A 23,816-nucleotide genomic window follows, 5' to 3' on the forward strand; every position below is an offset into this window, starting at 1 on the left:
AGGTCAGAAGCAAAAGCAGCTCGGGCAACACCAACCAGACCTCAGCAGGCAGTGCTTCAGCTTCTCTCACCCAGAGTAAGCAGCTTTGGTATCTCCCCAAAGCTTCAACACAGCCAGACTCAAGGGAAGGTATAGCAGGGCCATAGGTCTCCCGAGAAGCCCTGCCATGGTGACACCCATTCCCACGCTGAAAGCATGGTGGCACACTGTGACAGGGAAGGCTGGTGCTACCACAGTGTGGCCTGCAGGTCCAAGAGATCCCAGGCCGTGTCCTTGCTTGCCTGCGCTTAGCTCCAATGGCACACCAGCACTCGTGCTAAGGAAACACCATTATTCCTCTTGGCCAGACCTCATGGCCTCGAATTTAGGTGCAGGCTGCAAGACTTGCATAGCACCAGGGCATTCCAAACAGCCTTCTCCCAAGATTACAGCCAAAGGAGGAAAGCACCAACCTGCAGGAGTGTTAGGTACAGCAGCCTCATCTGATAAAGACTTCAAGCAGAGACCTCCCAGGTAGGGTTACAAGATTATTAAAGGATTTTCTCCTATGTATGAACAACCTTACATTTGTTCCGTTGTCTTGCAATGGAGAGTTCCTATTATTGTGCTTCAGTCAAAAGACAGTAAGAAAGAATAGCATATAATGAAGGCACTGCACATATAATTTAAAGTTGCCTCTGAATACCTAATGCACAAAGATTTGTTTTCCTTCAGATGCCAAGAATCAGGCTAGAACAACAGTAATAAGATTTTGGCTTGTACAAAATAATGTTTTGTTTTTTTAATAGGCAATGGTCCTACCTAAAAAAAAATATTATTATTTTTTTTAAATCCAATTGTACTTATGGAAAATTTGAAGACAAGCCTTCTGGAAAAGCAGTAACTGCACAAGACAAAAGATAATCAAGAGTACTGTTTCTGTCATGTTCTTAGCATTTCTGGACTGCAAATTCAGGCTACAAGAAAAGTCTGTATCAGGTGCTGTACCAGATAACAACAGCATGAAAATCTAAATCTTTGAAAAGTGAAGAGTTTCAGCAAGCCTAATTTTTAAAAATTTTTTTAAATTATTTTTTAAATATTGGGAACACCAGTATAGCTTTGATTTTCATTTTAGTTTTTTACAGAGCACTGCCTTGGAGGAAGACCATTTCACAGAAAAACCTTAAGGCATTCTTTACCTCATCTTCCCCTTTGTCAATATCTCTGGTAATGCAGGACTCAGATCAGTCTATGCAGTCTCATCTCTACTGGTATATTTTCCACCAATGCCTAGCTATGTCAAATGCTGCATCTCTCTCCATCTCCTACATTAATTTTAGCCAGTGGTCTGATTTCCACTGGGATAGAGTTAATTTCCTTTCTGGTAGCTGGTACAGTGCTATGTTTTGGATTTAGGATGACAGGGAATATCATCCCTCATGTTTCAGTTGTTGCTAAGTAGTGCTCACTCTTAGTCAAGGACTTTTCAGTTTTACATGCTTTGCCAGTGCAGAGGTGAGCAAGAAGCTGGCAGGGAGCACAGCCAGGACAGCGGACCTGAACTGGCCAAAGGGATATTCCATAGCATAGAACATCATGCCCAGTATATACACTGGGGGGAGGATCACTGCTCAGGGACTGGCTGGGCACCAGCAAGGAGGTGGGGAGCAACTGTGCTGTGCAACACTTGTCCTTCTCTGTTTTTGTTATCTCCCTTTTCCTTACAGTTATTTTTATTTTATTTTACTTTCTTCCAATTATTAAACTGTTCTTATCTCAAGCCATGGGTTTTACCTTTTCTGATTCTCCTCCCCATCCCATTGGGGTGTGGCTGCGTGGTACTTAGCTGCTGGCTGGGGTTAAGCCATGACACCAAGTCTAGATCCAAGAGTGGACTGAAATTCCTCTACACACTGAAAGTTCCAGTTTCAATCTCATTAACTCCAGAGTTCTCTCTTGCAGCACCCTCCCTGAGTTCTGCAAGGCTGAAATGGTCTTAATAGACCAACTGCAGTGCCCTGTTCCTTTGAGATCTCCTGCCCTTTTCAGGAAGAGAGATGGCATAAAGTCATCTTCCTTCACAGAGAGACCTTGAATTATCAAACTTTTCTTGTGCTTTCTGAAGCCCTGCATTGGCCATCATTCCCCAGTGACCTTCTGACATACAAATAATGTTTTTTCTTCTCAAAAACTATTGCAGTGGTTTTGCACAATACAAACACCTGTTGAAAACAGAGGAGTGCTGGTCTGGTGTGCCTTCCTTCCAGCCAGCTCCAGCCTCCTCTTTTTGCCCCTGGTGTACCAGCAGAAGCCACAACCCAGGAGTCCTCTCCTTCCCCACAAAGACATCAAGAGATGATGATGAATGGAGAAAATCTTTCTGTTTGTGCAAGAGGAAAAACACCTCTCTGGTACACTGTGCACAGGCAGTGCTGAGGCAGCTGGTCATGCCTCTCTACACTGATCAGCAAACCACAGTACAACTACACAGCATAGTCCTGGAGATCCATTTGATAAATGATCATGTCCTTATTTCCAATAGATACACCTGTTTCTGTCAGGAAAACGTGAAGATGAGATTCTGATGATTTATTCACTAGTGTGAGCTATGAAGTCCTGAACTGAAAAATATTTCTTACAGCAAAACATTTACATGACTAGTAATTTTCTCCGGACAAACAGGACTACTTAAGACACGAAATCCTGAGACAGAGAGACCATAGACCTCTCTGAGGTTTCTGGTGAGTCTGGTGAGAAAGAGGCAGTTTGGGAATCCTCACAGCTGTCCATCGTTTTCAAAGGACAAATACCGAGTGCAGTCTGTACAACTTCTCCAGTGGTAACAGACAGGCAGTTTCACTCTACACTCTGTGGTTGATGACTATTTTTACATCTTTATGGGGTGACACAGTCCATTCAACCCGAGACGAAAACGGTAGCATAACTCTGTGGACGTGACTTTCCTGGTCTGCTGTCCCAGGTACAGACCTTTCACACAAGCACGAGAATGGTGCAATTTATATGGCCACAATAATAGAACACTGAGTCACCGAGAAGTTTCTGGTTCGTATTACCTGAACAGTTTCATATATTTTAAATCATCATCACCTACTTCTTCCAGATCTCACTTCTATTTCTCAGCTTCAATAGGCTCTTAACAACAAGATGGTGCTCAATAAAAATAGAACCTTTGGCAAGACTTCGGCAACTAGGCTCATTTCCATTTCAATTTTAGCCATATCCTCAAATGGGTAAATTGCCTCAGTTGTTATCGGAAGGAAGTTGCCCTAGACTTGAGAACGTCACAATTTCCAGTGAGTTCCTGTACTTTGGAAGGTCCTAAATGGAAAGACCTTAGCTAAGATGGGAAATCCTAACATAATTCAGGATTTTGACTCTATCCCAATGCCTAAAGGACCACCGCAGACAAGCAGTTCTAGGCTCACAGGGCTGTTAGCATCTGCTTTCTTTCTAATAAGCAGGATAAGCAAAGACCCTCACAGCTCCCACTCCTAAATCTGGTAAAGCAGCAAGAAAGGAGTTCTTGCCTTCCCCACCAGGTGCTTTTAAAAAAAAAGAGAATCAACATCCATGTAAATCAAGTAACTTAGCGGATGATTCACGGCTGTCATATCTGAACAAAAAATTACCCCTTCAATATGTGGCATAAAAAAAAAAAAAATTACACTGCAGATGATTAGAGCAAAAATACAGGAGTATTATGGATTCTGAACCTTAAGAATGGATGACAGACTTGCTGCATCTCCTTAACATTGGGAGAAAAAAAATATCTCTTTGGTGGCATAGCACCAGCCTTTGCAAAAAGGGTAAAAATAACATGCAGCACAAGAGACAGGAATCCAACACATTAGGTAATCTGTGATGAGAACTCTACGAATAAAGCAGATAATACCAAACCAGTTAACTAAAAAATCCCCAACAAAAGAGCCATTTACAGATCAAAAGAATACCTGCCTATGTGTTTCAAATTAACAACCAACTGGAATTACATGTATTTACCATTTTAAAACAAGCAAAGAACCAGACACACAAGATGATCTGGATTTGCCCACCCTCTTAGACACATTGGGTTTTAACATTTACAGAGTGCTGAAGCAAACACCCCACTGCTTTTATCTGGATTTGATGTTGCATTTGGCACAAAACTTTCATGTTCAGAAAGAGACTTGGCTTGACAGCAGATGGGAGTATTCCATTAAAACATGAGTGGCAACATGTGCCCACCCTCCCAGTCAAAAGCAGAAAACCACTTCTCTGTAATATCTGCCCATAAATCACAAGATGCTCACACCAAGCTTACCCACAAAATATTTTTTCCTTACTCTTGTCCAAAACTGTTCTTCTTGATAAGTAAATTCTGTAAATAAAAAGAATTGGAAAAAAAATAAAGAAAAAAAATTTTAAAACAAAACAACAAATAAACCCCCGCCTCAAGTATTCTTACTGGCACTGCTCATTTATCCAGAAAAGTGCATGGAAACACTAACAGCAAGATGTGACTATTTCAAGTTAAGGGTAACTAGAAAGAAGAGAAGCTTGGTTCACTTTATAGAAAAAGATATGTGGTAATATTAAAAAAAAAAAAAAAAGAGAGAAAAACCAGAGGGTACATTAATTATAATGGTTCTGTGGTTCTCCTGGATTTCAATTAGAAACCACTTTATTTACAGCTCTTGGCTCAGCAGCAGGCAACCCAAGGAGAACATTTTTTATGGTGCAGTTTCTAATGCAAATAAAAGTAAAGGCAACCCTAGAGTGGTTTGCTAACTTATATAATGAGACAGGAAACAAACGGTACAAGTGAATAATGATCATGTCAAATGCATTCAGAAAGACCACAGCACTCAAATAATAAATTCTCTGACAAGTACATTTACCTCAAGGAACTATCTAACATAGTTCTTTTTTTCCCCATAAATACATAAACATTTTCTCTTAAGATCTCATTTTAATAATATTTAAATCTACATTCCATCAAAATATAAAGTTGAACCCATTCTTTCCACCCTCAAAAGAAGTGACCACTGGAGATAGAAATTTGTCTTTTCTGCTCAGAAAGATTACATTTACTGACTTCAACCAGAGTGAAGAACGGTTCTACAAGGCAAAGCTGGGGTCTGCCCAGGCAGCCCCTTTTGCACTATTTGCAGCAACAGCAGCACACAGGAGGAGAAAGGAAGTGTAGAGAAACCATGTGGTTTCTCCCACAAAATCCATTTGTGGGAGAAACTAGAGCGCACAAGCAAGGCAACATGCTATTGAAATCTCCAAAAAAGTGGCTGAATCATCTCCCTGAAACCGGAGCAGGTTCACCAAGGACTGACCTCACGTGTTCAAATGACCAACTCAACTTTGCCACCACAATCCATTCAGTGACAGGGCTGAGGCGCAGCCCCTCACAGATGGCACTGCTCCCTCCTTAGATGCCAACAGCCCAGGCTGGAGTGATACCATCCCCACCCTTCTACCCCTCAGTTCCCAGTTTACAGCCAGAAACAACCAACTCCAGTAATGAACAGCAGACCTGCTTGCACAGTCAAAGGGCTCACACCCATGCTCAGACCACATTAGTTCTCCCACAGTTTCCCTACAAAGAAGACCTCGTCCAGCAGCCTGGTCCAACTGGTTATGCTTTTGTTCAAAATGTAACATCATAGGGGAAAACTCCTACAGCCATTTTTCATTTAATTTTTGAAATGGAAACAAAATTAATTTTGCCTGGTTTTACAGCACTTTTCCAAATTGTGCCAGATACAGAATTTTCCATCTTTTCAAATTCACAAGGTTGTGTCAAACACTTGCATGCTCTCAAATGCTACTCCCCTCCCTGGCTTGTGGTTCACTTAGGAAAGAACCACCTACATTTTGGGCTACCATTCGACAGATTTTGAAGCAGTTTCTAATACCATAAAAAATGTCTATCAGCAGCATCTGTCAGCAGCACAGGAGGGATCTATCTGTATACAGATGCTCATATGCTAGCGAGCACTTCACTGAAAGGAGTAAGAGATGTGTGTTACTTTCTGAAACCCATTTGACTACAGGTAGTTTCAATTCGTATTTTGCTCTTAACAGAGAGAAGATTCTAGAGACAATCTTGTATTGCTGTCATTTACAAAGGCCTGCATTTAGAAGAGCAAGAAATGCAGACCTTTATTATTACATTAAGATGTAGCATTCCTTCAAGTCTTTAAAAAACACTTTGCACTGGGCAAACTACTAGAACAGGTCTTCTGAACAAATGCCTTCATTATCACTGTCCAAAGATGCCTGACCTGGTAACTGTGGGTACAAATGTGCAACTGATACCACCAACAACTTGGTTGGTTCATGTCTCCAGGTTTCCTCTACAGCCAGTATAAAAAAGCATGAGAAAACAAAAAAAAAAAGAAAATACAAGAAAACTTTTCCAGAAGAGAATGTGACCAGAGCACTGAAATTCAGTTTCTGCTGAGCTGCCCTAAAGAAAAGACCCTTTGTCTCTACTGATTGCAAGGACAAGTCAGGTGTCAAAGGAAATGAGCTGGTCCAATCAGAAGCTTAAACTTAGGACAACTTAGAACATTCTATTATTGATACTTCTGTTGTTTGAAATAAACTGCAACTGCAGTAAGTTCAGTTAAGCCTTTTTTGCAGCTAAGCATTATCAGCCTATTAGGGACAAGATATCATCTCATTTGTAGAGGGGCTACAACACGTTGTTAATGAAGACAAGGTTACAGGAAAGCAGGCTCTGAAGAGGCAGATGCAAGTGGTACAAAACACAGAGGAGGGAAAACTCTCTGCCAGGCAAACATCAAAGATCCAATACTTTCCTGTTGTTATGCGAGAGAACCACAAAAGAACAACCTCTGGAATTGTATTTAACACTAAAACACACCAAACCCACCCACCCACCCAAACACGTAGAGCTGCCCACCCACAGCAAACCACCTCAAGAAGCACCTCCACCAGAACAGCTGCAGAACATACCAAAGTGCCACGCGTGCTACCAGGCCGCTGCGGCAGCAAATGCCATGGCATGCAGTAAATGCCCCAGGTGCACCACGGACAAGCCACTGACCAGCCGGCCCTTCCCACTGGACAGCAACGTGAGGAAAAAATTTTACGAGGATCTGAGCAGCCCTCAAAGCTCCTGTCGTGTCTGAAAAAAAATCCTAACACACAGCACCACTCCCACAAAAAAGGGATTGAGCTCGTTCTTATATAAGTATGTATATTATCTAACACTCGAAAACAACAGTTCCATCACATCTATGCAGAACCAGATGCAGTGAAGAGCTGAGAGTGGAAAAAAAATAAAGTAATTTCTGCTCTATTGTATCCATCCATTTTGTTTGTTTGTCTCAGGGCAAGTCAAGGGCCCTCAACACAGTGCAGAACAAGGACCACTATCTGTTTTCTTTTTCTTCCTTTGTTGTCGCACAGGGTGACTGATGCAAGTAGGTGCAAGTGTAACTCACACAGTATTTGCATCTATTAGCTGTTATCTCCTAGGACATTATCTTTTGGATCTGGGAAAACGTGATTACGCAATACCTTAAAGGTGAGATAAACAAATGCACACCATGATCTTGAGGCAAACAATTGTTTCTGCTTCTGCAGTCATCTGAACAAGTTTTGCTCTTCCTTAGATTAAACAAACACACGCCACCAAGATGCGTGCGTTGCTTCTGAGGTAGATGTGAAAGAGAAGGCCTAGGTGACAAAAATAACTTTCAAATAGATGTTAGTATATTCACATTGCAAAGAACATAAAAGGAGGCAGGAAGCAGGGGAGGGAAGTGTCTCTCTCATATCATATTTAAGTGACAGTACAAGTAGCAGTGACTTTTTTTTCCCTGAACTGCTCACAGATACGGGACCATTGCATAATCTTCAATAATCTTGTAAATTCTATTCACATTTTTTCTGAACATTACGGGAATTCACAGAATTAAAAGCAAAAATCATGATTTCTTTTCCCCCAACTTATCACTCAAAAGAAACAGATGCAAAATAGAGCAAGTTTTCCTGTAAAAACAGCTTCGTCCTACTTTATGGACTAGTTATTCCCAACTCCAACCACCTCCCCTCACACAGAATATTATGTAGTGCTAAGAAGCTCCTCCAGTCACCAGCCATGTTTTACACAGTAGGTATAAACAAGCTGGTTTACTGCAAACAGAAATCCATACACATGCAGAGGAGTGGCACAGCTGCCTCACGGAAGCAGGTACGCCTGTGTACCCCAAGTTTAAACTCATCTGGGTGAGTAGCACTAGGAAAGGACACCTAAAGGAAGGAGAAGAGGCACAACTTGGTGTAGAACTGGAAGAAAGAGGGTGAAGGAAATGAATGCATACATTTTTGAAATTTTGCCCTGGTAAAATCTTGGAGGAAGAAAAATTTCAAATGACATTTCTGCAGATACAGGGATAAAAATCTCTAGAGATTCAATGTGAAAAGTTATTTAAAACATGCACAAATTTAATTTGATAGTCAGCCTTTCAGTCAACCTATTTTCTGCACTCCAGTGAAGGCAACAGGGGAAAAATATTTAAATCTTATAAAGTAATATGGAGAAAGGCATTTTTCATTTCAGAATGTATTATATTTAAAACGATATAGAAAATATTCTTCAAGGTTACCAACCCTCAGTGGCATCTTAGATGGCCTGCATGACAAGCATGTATCCAATAAGCAAGTAATTCAGTGTCAACAATATAAAGACAAAAGCAAGTCAAATTCAATTTTACTTGAAGATGTGGCTTTCTAAAATACCAGAGAGAAAAGAAGGCATTCCTGCAGTGAAGAGACAGTTGGGGCTTTGCATGGCATACTTCAAGAGCAGCAACATATAGCTTTTGTTGCATCAAAAACCTTGAACTTTTTCCAAACCATCCTTGTTCTCTGACTTTTTTTTCTACCTGATGTCTTTTCTAGTTTTTCATTACATTTCTGATGATTCTTCACAGTTTCACAACATCATCCTGGAGGACTTTTTAAAAATAAAGCCAGAATTCGAATCAACATACTCCTTAGCCCATGTCCAGGCCCCTTTGCTACATTTTCTATCAGTGCTGCCTTTTCTCAAACAGCTCCTGCAACAGATGCAACCTGCCCTCTCCACCAAGCTGCATTACCCAGTTTGTATTCCTGTAAGTATCCAGCTCAAGAGAAACAATGATTTCCACTTCAATTTAACTTCCTCTGCAGTGCCTGATGTGTTTTCACAATCAGTTTTCTCTACCTGGCCAACAGTAATCTACTATAATCTATCGTGCAAGTTTCTGAACCTAGCTTTAAGAAACCTGAGAGGCCATTAAATGCATCAATTACATTGATGTGTTTTCCTGATTCAAATTATAGACAGGAACAAAATGCCTAGAAATGCTTTAGTTCGCTATTCTGCAGAGTATGGAAGAAACTTCCTTGCAATTTTGTAGAAAAGCACACTGCAATTTTTCCGTGCAAGTAATTAATAATTTAGAAATTACATGCGCTGGAAAAATATTTTTGAGCACACCTGAGTATGCATTTGAAGACATAAAATAAGTACATGGTAAAAGTATGATACTTCCATGACTTCTGATAGACAGTTTCCAGTCAGATCAGCTTACTGTGCCCCCTCCACAGTCTTACCCCGTTGCACCAGAGGCTTTCACAGTGGAGCTCACGGCGCTGTCGGGGTGCACACGTGTGTGTGTGCATCCCTGCACATCTGCGGAGCATCATTTTCAAAGTGTCTCTGAGGAGGCGTATTTACTTTTTCCTCAGGGAAAGCCATGGACTGGAAAGAATAAGCTCTTGCAGTTTTAAGTTATTTAATACTTCAATAGTGTAACAGATTAAAAAAAAAAACCAAACATAAACCGAAACTTCTACAAAGACCTTTGCTTGCAGTGATTTTAAGGCAGAACCAAAATTCCTTTACGTCAATGAAACCTTGTAAGTGAAATCTACATAACTGGGTCAGAAACTGTGTCCTGGGGAGAAGAGTTCTTATTCCTTAACTCCTGAGTTTCAGAGAAACTTTAGGAAAGTTTCTTTGTAATGTTTCCTTCAACAGATGTCAAATCATCCTCAGATACTGCCATCTTACCCTAACCCAAACAGAACAGGCAAAAGGGAACCAAACCCCTCCTTGCAACCACAGATGCTGGGAGATCAGTGATGTGAGCTAAAAAGGCTCCCCACCACCTGCCTTTGTAGTATTAACTTGAAAAAGATAAACTGGCATTACTGGGTGAACTTAGTTCTAGTCAAAAGCCTGCTAAACCCCACATGACAGGCAGGACAGAAACACATTTGCAAGCCAGGGCAAAAAACCATCTGCGTTAAACACCACAAGGGTCGAGGCCTCTACCGTGACAGCAGAATAACAGCACTCAGAGGGCTGGTGGCAAGATGGAAGAAGTGTGACATTTCTTGAGGGTTCCAATATTTTATAAGACATTTAAAACACAGAGAGATGTCCCACCTTCGAGTGACATGTATGGAAAGGGAAACTTTTCAGAACAAGGCAGGGGCGAAAAAGCTGAGGGACTGGGTACAAAAATCAAACAGCACTCTCCTGGCGCCAACACCCAAAAAACCCCAACTACAGCTTTCCTTCAGGTAGACAAATAATAAAGCAGGACAATTTCAAACTATTTCAAGAGACAGTAAGACAGAAAGAGTTCTCTGCATTCAAAATGAGCCTACACAAAGATTTAGCATATAACAAAAAAAAAAGGCAAACAAAGGCTGGATCAAGAGTGTCCTGAAGGTGGAAGAGCTTTAGACTTGGTGCACACAACTCTAATAGTTCTGACAAGATACCATTTTCCAAGCCTAGTTTCTCCAACAGATAAACACTGCCATACTTTGCTGTTAATGAGTACTTTTGGCTCATCAGCCTAAGTATGGATTCAAAGAGGCTGGGAATGGCACTTGAAATGATATTTGAAAAACTCCTTTTATGCTACTAAGAAAATTGAGGTTTATTAGGGAGAGCATGCATGTAGATTTGAAAGCAGCAGAGAGACACACAAAATGCATGAGAACTAAACAATCAGCTTTCAATACGGAAAAAAAAGGGTCAATGGAGGGATGCCTTCATCTCTATACCAGGATAGCAGTGTTACCATATGCTCTTGAATGAACTGAAAAACAGGAAGGCAACACCTTCTCTCCCCTCCCCACCAAAAATCTGAACAGCTAAAATCCCACAGATGACAAAATTTACAGTTGTTCAAAACCAGAGAAGACTGGAAAGAATTCCAGATGAACCATGCAAGGCCAGACCAAGGGGCAAATTAAATCCACTGCAGATCAATAAAAAGCAAAGTGCATTTAAATGAAAAATGTGAAGCACTCAAAACTGATTGTTAGGTTTAACGGTTCTGGAGTAACTCAATATTTGAATCAAGTCCTCAGCAAATAAGTGAAACACACTGCTAGATATACAAGGATACAACTCAGAAATAATATTTTTTTTCCATTTTCAAGATGAAAGCATTCACATGATTATCTAAAGGATAAGACCTACAACACTGTTGTGCCACAGCATAAATCAGAAGCGTATTCTCCATCAGAGTGCTGTGTTCAGCTCCTATCATCTGATCTCTTCTTGAGATAGCAGATGTAGTAAAAGCCTCAGAAAATGGGGACAAGAACAATTTGGAACAAAGACAGATTTCTGTGCAGAAGAAAATGGAGAAGCTTGAAGCAACCACACTAATGGGAGATGGATAAACTACTGAGGATGGAAAAAAAAATGGAATTGTGGTGAAGACACCAGTGCTCCTACACACTCTTGTCCTGCAGAAGCAAAGGCATTTTTTAAATAGCAATACACTTAGGGCTGCTAAAAGGAAATGTGTGTTTGTTTAGTTGGTTTGGTTCTGTGGCAGTGCTCTGTTGATCTAGTTTTATTTTGTTTATATTCAAAACTCAATTTGCACAATATTTTGCCACAAGCTACGATGGAGATCTCTGAAAGATTCACAGAAAGACTAGAATTTAATGAAAACTAGTAATCTGCTTTAGGTAGGGAAAAGATCAGAAACGCCAATCTGTCCTCTATATTTGTAAGAAGTAAGATTTTCATGGTACAGGACCAAACTGACAGAAAAGACTCAGAATTTCCCCTCTGGGCCTCAAACATAACCACCCACTTTAGAACAAAGGACATGTTAAGAGTGTTGGATATGGCCCTGGCAAACAGCAGGCAAAGGACACGCACACCGGTTGCAGAACTGGTCTCTTAAGACACCTAATCCTCTGCAGAGTGGTATGTCCACACAGTAAGGCAGAGGAATCTGCGAGCAGGAGAACATGTACAGCTTTGCCACAAGGCTCTCATCTCAGGAATGCTACATACAGGGTCGTGTGCTCTGTTCAGAAGTGGCCCTTAGAACATTTGGAACAAGAAACCACACTGATTTCTCACCACTGAGGACTGACACTCTGAAGAAGCTGCTGGGTTGCATCAGGGCAGTGCCATCACAGTGGTCTGGCACAAACTCCGTCCTTCGGACACCATCCTGTCACAGTGTTCACGGAAGTGCTCGTACACGAGGTATTTACAACAGGAGCAAGGTATGCTTGTCCTTAGTACTACAGCGTACACTCCTCACCAACTTATTCCTGAGTGTACGAGCCCTGTGTTAAGCATGACAGCATGAGATTTTTTTTTTTTTATCTAGAAACCACCCCAGAACTAGGTTAGCCTGGCAGGCTTGCAGCACTTCATTTACATATGAGTCAATCCTTCTGCAATACAAACATTAGTGATGCATTCCCCACTGTCCTTCTATTTATACTCACTATTTCACCTGCAGGCATCCCGAGTTAATTAAACAAATCAATCCCATTGAGATAATTGTGTCTCAAGCAAATTAACACAATTAGCCTTATAAAAAGAAAATCCAAGCACTACCCACTATATTTCTTCATATAAATCATGTGCCTGTTCCTCCAACTCTAGGTTTGTGGCTATCTAGGAATCTGCATTAAAATGAAAAGTATGACACACCAAACTGGCTGATGTGTGACTGTTACAGCCAGCAGCTGCTCTGTTTGGATCATTCGCATCTATGAAATCTGAGGTGCCCATCAGAAACAAATGTTCTTAAAGAAGAAATAAGCAAGGAAGGATCCCATGGCAGTGGACACGTCACAGCTTTGAGATAGCCTCTGCTCCAAAACAGTACATTACCTTGACATTTACAACCAGGGCGAGATACGCAGTGAGCTCGTTAACTGGATATACCAGGGGTTTGAGGCACTCCTAATAATTCTTTCTTCTCTGGTCAGGTTTACAGAAACCCCTCTGGAATAAAGTTGAAGTTCTACAAATGACATCTCATTACTCATACTTTTTCAAAGACCTGTGTCTCCAGCCCTGAAGTGTAACAAAACTGCCATGGCAGTTGAACGGACACCATCATTTTTGGCCACCTGCTGTGTTTTCAGGGTGTTTTTTTCCCTGAGGCAGCCTCAGAGTAATCCAGCACACCTCAACCTCCCCAGTCACAGCCCATCCCTCTATCCAAGATCTCGACCACCTTGCAGCAAGTGAGGCCAAGGCAGGGGCTGGCAGCCTTTACCACCACTCCTGGTGACAGAAGAGGCCACAACTTTTGGCTTGAAAGCTGGAGATTTCTCCAAGACAACACAGGAACACTGAGCAGAGCTACTCTGTCAGAGCCTGCAAGGAAAAGAGATGAGAAGTGATGAGCACCCTACAACTAAAAGTGGAAAACTTAAGAGGCCACTGTGCAAAACCACAACCTTGTGAGCTGAGGCGCCTAACCAAGGCCACTCTTTCAAGAGATGGTAAAACATCTACGCAGTACATTCGCCATGCTCTGGACCAAGGCCTTGCAGCTGCCTGGGATGGTTTTGCTGCCTCTTTCGTGTGAGCCTGCAAGCAGCAAGGGCTGCTTGAATGCAGCAGACTCCATTTCCCAGCTCGTGAGAAGCTGCTGAGCAGAGGCAGGTGAGGGTGTGTGTGAGCATGCAGGAGAGGCAGAAAGCAGGATGCTAACGGAGCTCCCCAGTAATAACCGTGCTCTCCTGTCTCCCCGCAGATGACTCAGGGAGGGCCGAGCCGCTCCTCCCCGGTGCCTCCCGCTGGCTGCTAAGCAACTGCAGCAGCACACAGGGCCAGGCAGGCACCCAGCGTCAACTTCTCGTTTTGAGGGAATTCAAAAGGCTTACAACAGTACATTTAGCTGCAAAACTGGTCGCTGGTACTGAGTTCCTGAGAGTAATTATGGGGCAGAGAGAAGAAAGGGAAGTGAAGTGATGGGGGATAAGGAGAGGACAGCAGGGGACCAGGCTCGCACTGAGGGAGGGTATGGAGAAGATAATTTAATGGAAGACTCCCCATCCTTTTCAGAAATTGGGAATACAGTATTTCTTTATTTTTTTTTTAGCATACCAAAACGAAAGCATTTTTCCCTCTTGGCACATTTCTCATCCATGTGGCACTGTAACCAACATATCACACTGGCTCAGCAGATGTGGTAATGGTGCTGTTCTGTTTGCAGTCACTCCAAACATGCTTCCATATCACGCTGACCACGCACAGCCATCCTCCCACCTGGCCCAGGGATCTGCAGCATATCTGCCCTGCAGAGCTCCCAGCCTTGACCCCAGGCAGCTGCCCCTTCACTGAGATAGCCCAATCCAGCTGTGCACCACACAGAAAGCCAGATTACTGAAATGATTACTGAAATGATAAACTGGCCTTTCTCTTGTGGAAAATTATTTTTCCAGCTGGGATTTTTTTCACTGGCTTGGTTCACCAGACAGCTGTACAAGTCAGCACAGGCAATGCCAACCCCTTCAGCCACCCACTGGTGGTGAATCTCAAGTCCCCCAGTGTGGCAGCACAGAAAAGCAAGGGAAAATGTTATCCCCAAAGTCATGTACTGGGGCCAAACAGGCATTCAACCCACATTTCCTGTTTCACCATTCTGAACTGTACACTGCACTTAGCATTTTCATTACCCCCACAAACTACTGGCATAACCAGAAATTAGTTCTTATTAACTAAAAAAATAATTAAAAAAAAAAAAGAGTACTGTCTTACAAAATACATTCTCTTCAGGAAAGTTAGAATAAGTAAAATTTATGAGGCACATAAGTCTTTCACTAACTTCATTTTACAGAACACAAAAATCAGACTGTTTACATATAAAGATACCTACTAAATATAAAGTGAACTTAACACCGTAATGACTCAACAAACAGTACAAACTTCTACATATGTATCTATCCCTATATCATTTAAGAGTCAGAATAGATAACATACACCAGGAATACAAAGATACTTTATTACAGGACAGCCTAGGAAAAGGGATAGATACCTTATCATAAAGTATACTTAGAAAACTAGTTCCATGAGACAGGATCCCCAGACACAGATGTCCTGTCATAAAGAATTCATTATTTACACATATACTATGGAACACTCCATTTGCAATGAAGTACCATAAATAATTCTCACATAATACACGTCAGAAGTGAAGGCAGTGACATTTTCTCTGCCATCCTCACGAAGCTTCCCATACTCAGCGAAACAGAGCTCTGCTGTAACGTCACAAATGCAACGAGAACATTGGATTGTCATTAAAACACAAAACTTCATTCCCCACAAAAGGCTCCCCCCACCAACACAGTCCAGATAGAGACTTCTACACAAGCATTGCTACTGTGGGGAGAGGAAGTACGAGTCCTTTGCTTTTAAATTGCATGTATGAATTTTATTTTCACCCCTGTGAATAATACGGAATTGCCATCTTAGGTCCACTGTCCAGATGCTGCAGTGCTGTACAGCTCTACCTCGTGTCCCCTACTCCAACCCAAAGCAGCAAACCCAGAGGCAAGCAGGCAACCTAACTAGTATTGATCTCCCTCTCCCTGTGGAACACATGGCAACGCATCGCAAAAAGCGTGCCAGAAGTTTGACACAGCGATGGAAACACGTCTCTATTTGAAATTAGATTAACACAGATTTTATTTTATGTGGGTGAACAAAGAGTCACCAGGAAAAGAAAAATAATCAGTTGTTACTGATATGGAGTGAATCTGGAAAACCAGCCTAATGATGGAAGCTCCCTAGTGCATTAGCTTTTCTTTTTCCATGACCTGTGCAAATTCACCTACTTCCCATAAGATCAAACAAAAATTGAATAAAACCCTTGATCGTAAGTTCATTTTCCTCTCTATTCTACTAGTCACATTCTTTTCTCCAGCAGGATACTGCACCGATGCAAAACTTGACTTATCTGACTCCTTTAATCTTCCTCAAAGAAACAAACCAAAAAACCCCACACCCTCAACTATTAAACAAAAAACCCCAAAGGCCCTCAGGACTCCCTGTAATCTAGCTACAGAAGCCCCTCTCCACACGGATGGGTAGGCAGGACTTAAATTGTGCTTTCTCCCTTCTGAGTCACGTATCAAAACCCAGCAGATTTGCCAAAGAGAGGAAAAGAAACAACAAACCAGAAAACCTTACCAACCTCCTAGAGATGATACTCAGGAGACTGGGCTGATAGAATATTTCACAGCATCAGGTGGTCTCTACCCACCTCCCACAGATGTGGAAAACAGAGCATCCCATTGCAATCACCAGTGTGACCTTGCACCCAAGGTGTGCCACAGACCTACATGCAGATATATTGCTTGCTATAAACATATGCACAGCAATACTCCCCCCTGCTAAAAACATGTAGGTCTAACTCCCAGGCAAGTGATCAGGAATCCATCACACCCAAAGGGAGCTGTTTTAGCGAATAATTTATTCTGTTTAATAATTTGTGTGTTACAAGTAGCCCAGATTCATCTGGTTTCAACTTTCAGCTATTCAATCTCATTACACCTCCTCCTACTAAACTGAAGAGTTTTGTACTTTTTTTCCTCTCTAGATATTTGCAAAATACAACTCATCCACTTCACTTGAAGCAAGCGTGCAAAGCTTTTTATTTAGGAAAAAAAAAGTCTAACAGTAAAACAGGTTTTCCAACTGTAATCAATCTCTCAGCTTTCTGCAGGCACATAAGAATTGGGACTCTGTATTCCAGTAATGATCCTGTGCCATCATACACTGATAAACATCGTATGCTACTAGAAGACACGTTTGGCTTTAGCATCCAAAAAACATATCCATTCTTTTAGCAGTGCTGCAAGGCCTCTGTGTTTTGTTAGCTTTTTCCCATCACCCCAGCTCCCTTCCAATGTAAACTCTCTCCTGAGTGTAGCAAGCCCTACCCTCTATATAATGTACAGAGTTGGACTGGCCTGTGCTAACATTCAGACTACTCAAATAAGCCCACACCAAAAGGAAATTAACTCCCAGTGTGACAGAGGACATATTTGCCATATGCCTGTTTTTCGATGGAATTTTCAAATTTAGAAAGAAATAGCTTTGTTCAGCATAATTACCAGTGCCCTTGAAATAAAATTACCTCAGTTCTACCAACTAAAGGCTGTTACTTCTCCCTTCCCTTTCCACATTGCCTCATCACCCATCCATACTCACTACATTAATTCTCTATTTGCTGCATGCATGTGGACATAAATACACGTGATGGAAGTTCCAGCATAGTCTGTTCCTCTCTGCAGAGAAGTACTGAACAGCACTGGGTGCATATCTGATGTCCTCTCAAGCAACAGTACACGACAGCTCAGCATACTGTTGTGTGCTGCTCCATTTTGATCACTGGATACAGCATTTTTAGATGTGACCTCCACTTTCCCCCTACAGAAAAGCTTCACGAGTTAAAACATACCCTGGTTAAGTCAGTGCAAGATTGCAGTTTGTTGTTTTGTTGTTGTTGTTTTGGTGTTTGGTTGGGTTTTTTTCTTTATGTAGTATCTAATAAAGCATCAGCAACATTAACATTAGGGTTATTAGTTTACTTAATATTATGATGTTCCATTAGACAAGGGATAATACAATTGTAGGCTGGAAATTAACTATGGAAACATGTTGATATGGTTATATGAAGTCATGAAACTTTTTCAAATGCAGAAGCACTGCGTCTACAATACAGTTTAAACAAGTTAACTTATTTCAACTGTATATGCATAATAAACTTTTGCTCTGTGCTGTCATATCAGATACTCATTCTTCCAAAGCAAAAATATTTGTTTTGTTTTTTTAAAATACAATAAGGCGTTTAATGACTATAAAAAAAATCCCTGTGGTTGAACTTGAGTCAGAACATAGTGCTGCTTCTGCTTTCAGCCCAAAAAAAGAGAATTTCTATCATCATTATTAAATAGCAGTAATATTTATAGACAAAAGTAGCAATTCAGTTGTACTACTTTCACTTTTCTAGAGTAAGAGCACTTCATCTTTTAGACAAATGGCACCAGCATTGCAGTGGTGTGCTGGAAAAGCAGCACGAAGGGGAGCAGGAGCAGAAGAATCCGAACCCATTGTCACAGCAGAGCCAGAGGTGGTGAGGTCAGCTGATGTTACAGCTTGTATGAGAGGATTCCCTTTATAAGCAAGGGTCTAGATGCCAGACCCAAGTGCTCAGTGCTGTTTTTCCCACATGGATCTATTCACAGAACAGGAATATAATGTAGACCTAAAGGTGTTCTCCTAGGCTAAACTTCAATAGAGCTTTAACTTTTTAACAAAGGTCAAAGAAATTTCAACACAACTCCTCAGGTTAGTGTTGCTTAAGTACTGTGCAGTCATTTGTTGAACACTAGCCCAACAGCAGAATTAATTACCAGAATTAATCACTAGCCACAAAGCCTTCCCTGGGATATTGGAACATATCTACCACAGCTCATTTAAAAATGAAATGTTTCATTTGCCATACTGGTCCATCAGGAGAACACACCCTGACCATCATGTAGCTATTCCTAAATAATCAAGCAGAGGACTCACTTCTCTGAATAAGTGGGTTTGAGGTTTTTTTTAGTGCTTTGGCCTCCATCACAAAGTTAAAGCTACTTCCTCATTTCTGAGCATGCTAGTATCCAAGCAAGGGAGAGGCAGAACTTTCACTTCTCACCTGCTCACAGAAAGGTCACACCTCACTGTTAACAACTCAACTGAAATACAGCATGAAGCTCCAGCCATCTGAGACAATGGGAATCTTTCCTGTTCTCTGTGAACTGGTTTCAAGCAAACCAAACCATTTTTGTAAGCCCACATCAAGCCTGTGGCAGAGGAGAACTGGAGCATGGACAAGACAGAGACGCTCCAAAGCTGGGAACAGGGCAGCAATGATCCCCCACTATGAAGAGTCCCTGCATCCTGGTGACATCAAGCAGCATGGATAAAGGCATCACTATACTTCTGGAAAAAAATTCTTTGCTGTGAGGGTGGTGAGGCACTGGAAGGAGGTTGCCCACAGAGGCTGTGGATGCCCTATCCTTGGAAGTGTTCACGGCCAGGTTGAAAGGAGCTCTGAGCAACCTGGTCTAGTGGAAGCTATCCCTGCCCATGGCAGGGGGGTTCAAACTAGATGATCCCTAAGCTCCCAACCAACCCAAAACATTCTTTGATTCTGTGAAAGCATAACTGTACTGTGCACACGCAGGCTAAAATGTTGCCAGTTGTAATTCTGCAGGCAAGGTTGCACACTGGCCTTTTTTTCAGCTTTTGAAATATTATCCAAACACCAAAGCAGGCTGAAAGACTACTTCTTGCAACTTCATATTTCTATTATAGGCTCCAGCCAGTCACTTGTCTTTTGTGGCTGCATGTATTTCCTATTTCAGAAAAGGACTATAGCAGTTCCTGGTTTGCCACATCTTCAAATAGAGAGTTCGCACAGCAGCTTCCTCTGCCCTCCATTACTCTGCACTGACGAACACTCTCTTCCCCCTCAACCTCCTCAGAAACATGCTCAGCCACCTACAAAGCCAATTGACAGACACAAGGTAACAAAATGAAGGTTTTCCAAACCACATCCTTGATGACAGCCCATAGGACTTTCTGCTCCAAACCTAGGTTTCAATCCTCCCTTCTCCATCTGCACTTTCTATCTGTTTCAAAATAATGAACAAACATTTCTCCAGCTTCACAAATCTGGCACATTTCACTTTCCTTGTCATTTAAGAGGTACTATTAATACCAAATAGTTTGTGTGTAAGAACACTGTGCACTTTTGTAAAGCTTTATTCAAAGCATCCTGTGATCTTCCACTGAAAGCATTAATTACTTTCACAGCACTTCTGAGATTTGTATTATAAATTGTCTCACACAGGTGGAAACTCTGAGGCTAAAGTGACTTGCTGTTGGGCTGACCACCAGAAGTCCTCATGTCCTGCCTCCCTGAATTCTGTATTTCAGCATTTCTGGCCAACCTTTTCTCCAGCGCTTCCTGCCCTGCATCCAACTTCAGATGTCATCATCTCTTTGTTTCTCTATTACCACATCTATGCAGGTCTCTGGCAGAACTTCCCAGACATTTTCTTCCCCCCAAAAGATTTCCTGAAATTAAGTAATTAAATGATTAAGGAACAAGTTCATCACCTGCTAAGAAAACTACTTATACAAACCACATTCTCACCTACAGCAATCTGTCTGGTTGTGTTTTTATGTCCCAGCCACATTGGCTGAACATGAAAAGCTCAACCCCTTCCAAATGAAAAGAATACTCTCAGGACCTGATCTTTAAAAATAATTTCCCTAGATCAGCAAGAGACTGCTAGTAAATATCACATAAGTCTCAATTTGTTTTAAATAGGAGAAAAGTAACATAGAAGGCCTACCTCTCACTTTCTACTATTCTTTAGCTACTATTCTACAATTAAATAAAAAAGTATTTCTTTAATAAGAAGTAAATACACATGACAAGCAATCAGAAAAGGATTAACACTTTAATATTATATCAACAGCTAAAAACATAAGGAAATAATTTAAAATTTAATCAGTAGTGAAAACAAAAGCCATGCATAAAAAAAGGCAGCCTATGCAAATGTGAACTTGTCTTGCATGACAGACAGCACAGGATCTCCAAACTGTACATGACTCACTAGTGCCTAAAGAGTATTGCTTGCCTTGATTCTTGCACCAGGATCCATCAACATCTGGCCATACAGTCATCTTTCTTGTTTTAATAAAAGCACTTCAATAACGTAAGAGAATACCTTGTATTAACCACTATCACCTATGATTTTGCTGAACAGTGGCCATTGCTACTTTCACTCAAACCTCATGTAATACCAGGTCTCACCAAAAACCAATGTCAGAATTTCAGATCATCCTACAGATGATACTTAACTACTGATCCTGCTGAAATCTACATTAAACAATAGTTTTCACCTCCTTTTGTGTGTCAAATAATCAGAGCTACAAATAGTTTCAAGACCCACTCTGCATCAGGGTACTCAGAGCATGCCATCTTATTCCTTTCATTCCCTCACACCATGTCTGAAAACTGGAGAAGCAAGAACACACCCTCATCCTGCTCCGACCCTCAAACCAGAAGTGAGGAACAACAGCTGCTCCCTGAGTCAGTGACACAGGGAGTACACATTTAACAATAGCTAGAGAGATAATGTAGACATCCCTGGAGAGTTCTTCAACAACCTCTCTTGGTAGAAATGCCAAATTTTCTAGGCAGCATGGGCCATCCAAAAGATCATCAAAGGAAAAAGTTACACAGCAAGCTGCACAGGTATATCCCAAGCACGTTTTTCAATCAGTGAAAGCTTGGTGCATATCCTCCTAGCACGGTGTCAAAAAGCTCTACTTCCACTGAGCTTTGTTACTGGGATTGATGGTGTAACTAATTCAACTTCAGAGACTACTTCTAATGAAGACTTAATCATCCACCTCTCTTAAGGCTACAAAAGCGATGATATTTTAAGCTGCAAGTCAGGAGAAGAAAGCAGAGAGAGAAAAAGGACAGGAGATAATTTGTTCTTCCAAGTTGTTTACTCAAGAAACCCAGAGGCAGTTTAAGTGGCATACAGTCAGGTCTACTTGTTTCCCTGTCTTTTAACAGCACAGACTAGGACAAGGTCCAGAGAGTGCACACCTTCCTTTGTAAAAGAAGTACCATGCCATCATTAGAATGACACCTAGCAATGAACAGGATTAAAGTGACAACACTAGTATGTATTAGAGGTAAAATTCATCTGCACCTGTAACAGACAGACCAGACAGAACATCCCCTGACCAGAAGAAGATGCCTTTGGTGGGAGGGTATCATCGCTCAAATCCCCCAGCCTTCTCACACTGCCCTAAGGAGGTTACTCGAGTACGACACCTCAGTGAAAGTAAAAGTCTTGGCCTTTTTAATCTCCATGAGCTGTGTTCAAACACTACACTCACAGGCAACTGTTGGAATAAATCATGAAAGCAGTATACTGTGAGGGCTCACCATCTGAAAGCAGAAGGGCAATAAAGCACAAAAGCAACAAGCCTACCTTCCTCCTGATAAAATGGAGGAGGAAAAACAGACCCAACCCTGCTGGCACACTTCGCAGTCAAATTCCTTTTGACAATTTATGAACTTTTTTTTCTTCCTCCTGTTTAACAAAATTACTTCAGCAGTATAAAAGTTGGCAACATAGCTATCTCAGAAGAAAGTTGCTCCATTCCTTATTGGTAAGCAGTGCACACACACACACAAAACCCCACACCCACAGGAAATTGAGAACTATTCATTTAGTTTTAGCCAAGTCTTTGTGAGACTGTACCTTTTGACTATTAGTTGATGGTAAACGTGCAACTGTCTGGTACTTAATCTCATATAAAAACTAGACCAAAAAACCCTATCAATATTAAATTTAACCTTCAAAAAAGAACACAAGTGGTATGAATGCAATTGTCTGGAAAAATGCTACTTAGCAAAAACAAAACAACTACTCCCCCACATACATGCAATATTTAAAAGAAAGAATTCAAAGCTGTAATTATGTTCACACAAACCTAAACTGCAGGGTACAAGAAGTTCAGTGATACAAAATCCTGTGTTATTTGTAATGACACCATGTACTACTCCTTATTTTTTTCTTGGCATTTTGGGGGCCTAATGGGATGCTGTCCATAGCCATTACCAGGGATCAGAAAGAAAAAATGAAATCAGTTCTTCTCATCTGTACAGAACATGAAACCTGGAGCAATGATAAGCAAAAAACTATTAAGGCTACTTTCTGGTAAAGTATATTTTTAGCTAGGTATAGTTTGTCAGAGCACCAGCTGGTTTTAATACAGCCATAACACAAAATTACAAACTTCTAGGAATTAAAAAAAAAAAAAGAATAAAGAACTCTGAGAGATACCCTTGGGGAACTGCATTTGGGAAGGCAGCAATCCTGTAAAAAATGACTAAGGGTCACAGCAGGCACCATCTAGACACTAAATTTCCTGCACAAATCTGCAGCTAAGCGAGGAAACATAACCTCTGGATGGGTAAGAGCATTATTTCGTGCAAGACAAGGCAGGGAGGGAAAGTGTTATCTAAGAAACAGTAACAACAAGGGCAACATGCTTTTCTGGTCTATTCACTTTGGAAAAGAAAATACCAAAAGAACAGTGAAAGATTCAGAGAATACATCTTATATCAAGTGTTTAAACAGTCTGCATATTTGGCTTATCCAAGAGGATAATGGTTATCAGTGACTTACCAACAAAATGGCTAAATGTCTCTACCAAAATTTACTCAGAAGATAAAGAATACATTAGCCAAAACCAGGTCCCCAAAAGATGCTTCTGGTCAGATGAAAAGGTTTTGAAGAATTCAGAATTAATCTTCTCCGCCTGACTGTACATAATTACATTTGATTGATATAATGCGTAGTGTGCTCAGAAATTCACTGACAGCAAGCTGGCTAAATGCAGTTTCTCCAAGAACCAC

The 23,816-nt window shown here is 41.2% G+C and overlaps 1 protein-coding gene across 10 annotated transcripts in view; it reads right to left on the bottom strand.

The window, feature by feature from the left end:
* The window catches only part of TRERF1 (transcriptional regulating factor 1), a 98,359-nt gene that overhangs the window by 39,189 nt on the left and 35,354 nt on the right, over positions 1–23,816 (bottom strand). The window contains exon 1 of one of the 10 annotated variants that reach the window (XM_069009661.1): positions 13,536–13,577. The exons of 8 other annotated variants lie outside the window; for them this stretch is intronic. The gene's annotated coding sequence lies outside the window, so the exon portion shown is untranslated. Of the gene's footprint in view, positions 1–4,303; positions 4,361–13,535; positions 13,578–23,816 lie in introns of those variants that run through there. One more of the 10 variants, XM_069009657.1, reaches the window with a different exon arrangement.

Source organism: Aphelocoma coerulescens, chromosome 3 (genome assembly GCF_041296385.1).
Source record: "Aphelocoma coerulescens isolate FSJ_1873_10779 chromosome 3, UR_Acoe_1.0, whole genome shotgun sequence".
Classification (NCBI taxonomy): domain Eukaryota; kingdom Metazoa; phylum Chordata; class Aves; order Passeriformes; family Corvidae; genus Aphelocoma; species Aphelocoma coerulescens.